Here is a 6,137-nt window from a genome sequence, read left to right as displayed (position 1 = left end):
GGAATAGAATTTGTTAGACCTATTAGCCCACTTGGTGCGTAATGTAAGCCCGATACATAATTGTTGCCACAGAATATTTCACTAAGCGGGAAGAAGCGAAAGCCACATGAAAGGTGGATGCTCGTACAACTGCCATATTATTATGAGCATGTAATATCAAGGTTTGGGTGTCCACTAGAGCTGGTTTCATAATGAGGGTTCCCATTTTATTAATGAGATCATTTGAACATCTATTGTTTGGATTTTTGGTGGTGCATCAAAAGTCATCACCATACTATTCTCAAGCCAATAGACATGTAGAAAGTACTAATAAAGTCCTTTATGGTATCTTGTGACCAAGACTTTGGAAGCTAGTTTTTATAATGATTGGAAGCATAAGTTAACAGTAGGCCTATAATAAGGTTGCTACAAGACAAACTCCTTTTTGGCTCAGCTATATAGGATTGAGAGAGTGATGCCTATGGAATATTTAGTGTCTAGGTTGAGGATATTAATAAAAGAATGTCTTAGGGAGAACTCTCTAGCTGAGAGGTTGATTGAGTTAGAAAAGGTTGATGAAACTAGAGTGGTTGCTCTTCATGGGGGATGATACTGAGAGAAGCTCAGGCATAGAAATTATGATTTGATCAACAGCTAAAATCTAAAGAGTTGCAAGAAGGAGACTTGGTACTTATGTACGAAGTTGGTTCTTCTAAGAGTAAAAACTAAAATATTGAGGGATAGGGCCATTAAGAGTTATATATCTCACCTTCCAAGGTGCCGCTCACATTGAAACCATTGATGGAGTCGAGATGTAAGACTACATAAATGGTAGTAAACTAAAAGAGTACTATGGACACTTAACCCAAGACGTTTTGGAATAGTTGGATAAAAAGCAATAGGAAAAGTTAAAATAAGAAAGGATCAAGAAAGAGGCACAAGAAGAGGGCTAAGGCAAGGGTAGTCAAAAATAAAACAAAACAAAATGAGCTAACACTACAAATAAACATGGTCACACTAATCAAAGAAGAGAACCCTGAGATAGAGCATGCTCGTCTCAAAGACTCTCTATGGAGGGAAAAACAACAAATCTCCTTGCAATGATTGACTTGGGAGAGTAAGACACAACGTACTTTCATATGCAACATGGGTGAAGCTGAATAAACCAAAGTTAGAGTCAACATCAACCAAAGTTAAAAGTGTACATATGAAGGAACAATAGGGGCCTTGGGAAGTTTAAAAGTTAATATTTCTCCCAAAAATAACTCCTTAACATGTTAGGTTTTCGTAATGCATATAGGTACCTTGGAAGAGGAAATGCTGCTTGGATGAAGTTGGATTTTAGCTATGGGCTATGAAGTGGATTGGAAGAAAAGGATGATACACTTATTATCAGAGGGATCATATATATATTACCAAGGAAAAAATTAGGTGTGAAATTCATCCTAAAGGCTAATTTTCAAGGGTCTTCCAAAAGTTCTTGGCTATTTTAGACCCCAAAAAATGGTGAGTTTTTAATCTATTAGATTAGCCTAAGGTAGCATTTTTTGGGTGAATTTCAGAGGAAAAAATTTTAGAGGAAAAAATGCCAAATTTACACTAGAAGTGAGCATATATCATGAAAATTTTCAAACATTTGCCAATGTTTCCTACAAACTCTACCTTCTATCAAAGAAAAATTCACCAACCCATCTCTACTTTGACCATAGGATATGCTCTTTATTTTTAACCCTGTATCATTAGGGAAAATTTGGACTATGAAATGGCCCGTATAAGAAATCCTAATTTTTAGTAATCTTTTGATTAAAAATGCTAATTTTGACCCGATAGTGGGAGACAAAGTAAATGATTCCCCTATTTTTTATAGACTTTTTAGGTCCTACCATCTACATTTTATCCATTCTCTCACTAGCTTTTAGTACTTTTATAGTCTATAGTTTTGGAACATTTTAACCCATTTTGCATCACCATTCCCAATGTTTCACTTTTCGGCCATAAGGGGAGCCCAAAAATTGACTTTTTGAAATTCTCATTTTTTTGAGTTTTTTCATCAAAAAACTTTCCTTATACATATATAAACCCAAAAAATAAATTTTTTATATCATTTCTTAGTTATAACTACATCATAACAATCTTGTCATATCTTTCTAACTTCTATGATATCTAATGATTGCAAGGCGCATTCTAATATTTTATACCAAAAATAGAATGCAAGTTGCATCACCATGCCCATAAGGGAGGCCCAATTTTTTTTAAATTTTCATTTTTTGAGTTTTTTCATAAAAAAAACTTTCCTTATACATATATAAACCCAAAAAGTGATTTTATATCCCAAAATAGAAGGGTATTTTTTGAGGCCACTAAAATAATGACTTTTTGATATTTTTCACGTTTTAGTGTATTTTCATTTAAAACTTTCCTCCCAAATATATATATATATATATATTGAAAAGTTTATTTTTTAATATCATTTTCAAATCCTTATCTCATTTAATGTAATTTTTTAATGTCATTTAATGCCACCCCACTCCTTTCATTCTTCTGTCATATCTTCCTAACTGCTCTGCTATCTAATGATTACAAGATGCATTCTAATATTTTATATCCCAAAATAGAAGGATATTTTTTAAGGCCACTAAAATAATGACTTTTTGATACTTTTCACATTTTAGTGTATTTTCATTTAAAAATTTCATCCCAAATATATATATATATATATATTGAAAAGTTTATTTTTTAATGTCATTTTCAAATCCTTATCTCATTTAATGTAAAATTTTAATGTCATTTAATGTCACCCCACTCTTTTCATTCTTATCATCTCTCTTAATCATAACTGAAATCTTTATTTTTGGAATATCAAAAATGGCTTTTTTAGAGAGATATATTCTTAATATATATTTCTCTAGGATCATTCCAAATGTTAGAATATTATTATCTAATATAAATCTCTTTTCTAATCTTCTATTAATCTTATTTTTCTATCATCTTGAATTAGACATGCCTTTAGATGATATTACGAATGGTAGAAAGCGTAAAGTAGACATTCACATTCATAGATGAAGATTATGCACTGGCAAAACGTCCATATGTTAGGTAGCCATTACCTAATTTCAACCATGTCCACACTCAGAAATGAGGGGAAGAAGAATGTTGATCTTTGGGTGGATGGGAATCTCTTCCCCTATGATCCTTTGACCTTGTACAGTCCACCTTTTTCTGATTTGACTAGTTTTGTTCGGTATGTAGGGAAAAATGGGCTCTTAGGTTATTGTAGTAAAAGGCTTTCTGTTAGTGGTAGTCTTCATAACCAATACTTACACTCGATTAATTCAAGTCTTCAAGTCTTCAATCAAGTATTGAAGATTTGAGAAAACATTCACATGACCTAGACATGAAAAATAAGGAACAAGAAACACTCATAAATAATCAAAGAGATAAATTGTCTAGATTACAAAGAAAAATAAGGAGGTTGAAGCACATACCAATTGGTGCACGTGAGCGTAAACGAAAGCTTTCTTATATTTAAAATCTTTTGGTGTAAAAGGTAGTGCAAGGAAACGGAGGGTCATGGCAACAAGGTATGTTTCCATGGAATTTTTTATGAGTATTTCTTATGTATGTGTTAATTTAAAGGTTTTTCTCCTGATAGACTTAATGGTGGTTTCATTATGTCCCATGAATTTCTTAGCTGATGCATCTGGTGTGGGAGATACTATGCATGTTTTCAAAGCCTACACGAAGAACAAAGAGATAACATCAATCATCCGACGTGATCCAAATTACAAGAGAGTCGTTGAGGTGGTTTCAAAGAACATTATGCAAGACATCAAGGGGCTTATTAGTGTAAGGGATGTACAAGATGCATGTGATAAAGCCGGATAAGTTTTTATATCAAAAGTGTTATTTTTACCATTTTTATTTCATGCATAGAAGTATGCAAAATGGATAAATTTTTATATCAAAAGTGTTATTTTTACCATTTTTATTTCATGCATAGAAGTATGCATAATGGATAAATTTTTATATCAAAAGTGTTATTTTTACCATTTTTATTTCATGCATAGAAGTATGCATAAAGGAAAAATTTTTATATCGAAAGTGTTACTTTTATCATTTTTAATTTTCATGCATAAAAGTATGCATAAAAGAAAATTTTTATATCAAAAGTGTTACTTTTATCATTTTTAATTTTCATGCATAGAAGTATGCATAAAGGAAAATTTTTATATCAAAAGTGTTACTTTTATCATTTTTAATTTTCATGCATAGAAGTATGCATAAAGGAAAAATTTTTATATCAAAAGTGTTACTTTTATCATATTGGATTTCATGCATATAGGTATGCATAAAAGATATTCTTTTTATACTAAAAGTATGATTTTCCTCATAAATGGATTTTATGCTTAACTTAGATGCATAAGAGAAATTCTTTTATTCTAAAAGTATAATTCCCTACCAAATTGAAATCATGCATAAGAGAAGATGCATAAAAGATTGATTTTAATTTCGAAAGTGTTAGTCTCCTTAAATGGAATTTATGTATAAATAAATGTGTAGAGAAATCTTATATCAAATAAAAGAATTCTCTTAAAAAAAAAAGATATGAAATGTGATAAGATGTGATAAGAGGTGTATGAGATGTGATAAGAATTGATAAGATGCGTATGGAAAGTGATAGGATGTGATAAGAGGTGTGATAAGAGGTGATAAGATGCTTATGAAATAAGTTAGGATGTGATAAGATGAATTAAGATGTGTATGGGGGGACGAGGTAAGAAGTGTATGTGATAGGATAAGATGTATATGGGTTGTGATAGGGCGAGAATGGATGTGATGTAAAAGATTAGATGTGAAGGTATATGGGGTTATATAAATGGGAATGTGAAAATGGATGTATGTATGTGGATGTGTGGATATGGAGATGGGAGTGTGGATGTATGAACATGAAAATGGATATATGCATGAAGATGTATACGCATAGATGTAAATGTGGATGTAGATGTGGATGTATAGATGTGAATGGATGTGGATGTATAGATGTGAATGGAAATGTGGATGTGGATGTATGTGAATGTGAATGTAGATGTGGATGTATGTGAATGTGAATGTAGATGTGAATGTGGAATGTGGATGTATAGATGTGGATGTATGGGAATGTGGATGTGGATGTATGTGAATGTGAATGTAGATGTGGATGTATAGATGTGAATGTGGAATGTGGATGTGGATGTATGTATGTATGTGGATGTAGATGTGGATGTATGGATGTGTATGTATGAATGTGGATATGGGATGTGGATGTATAAATGAGGATGTGAAAATGGAGAAAGCATGTAGATGTGGATGCATGTATGTGAATGTGAATGTAGATGTGAATGTGGAATGTGGATGTATAGATGTGGATGTATGGGAATGTGTAGATGTGGATGTATGGGAATGTGGATGTGGATGTATGTGAATGTGAATGTAGATGTGGATGTATAGATGTGAATGTGGAATGTGGATGTGGATGTATGTATGTATGTGGATGTAGATGTGGATGTATGGATGTGTATGTATGAATGTGGATATGGGATGTGGATGTATAAATGAGGATGTGAAAATGGAGGTAAGCATGTAGATGTGGATGCATGGATGTGAATGTGGATGTGGATGTGGATGTGGATATGGATGTGTGTATGAATGTGGATATGGGATGTGGATGTATAAATGAGGATGTGAAAATGGAGATAAGCATGTAGATGTGGATGTAGGGATGTGAATGTGGATGTGGATGTGGATGTATGGATGTGGATATGGATGTGAATATATGATATGTGATGTGAAGGAATCTGAAGTGAAGAGATGGAAAAGGAGGTGATTGGATGAGTACACATATACATGGAATGTGGAATAAGTAATGTGGATTAATGAGGGATAATGTGGAAAAATGAGAGTATGTTTGCATGAACTTCCGGCTAGGGGGCCTTGGAACTCTTTTCCTTGGTACCCGGGACAAAACCTAACCAAATTCCAAATTGGATCCCATCACTACAGTGGTTGGGCGGTTGGCTAACCCATGGGATCGGATGGGGTTAGGCTGGACTGATGGATCCGTAAGCCGAGACTCAATTTCTGTTATTACGATAGATGAAGTAAGTCCCGGATAGTAATTG

The sequence above is a fragment of the Cibotium barometz genome, chromosome 20, assembly GCF_041138505.1.
Source record: "Cibotium barometz isolate CiBa-2024 chromosome 20, ASM4113850v1, whole genome shotgun sequence".
In the NCBI taxonomy this organism is placed as follows: domain Eukaryota; kingdom Viridiplantae; phylum Streptophyta; class Polypodiopsida; order Cyatheales; family Cibotiaceae; genus Cibotium; species Cibotium barometz.
Note: the sequence above shows the minus strand (reverse complement) of the source record.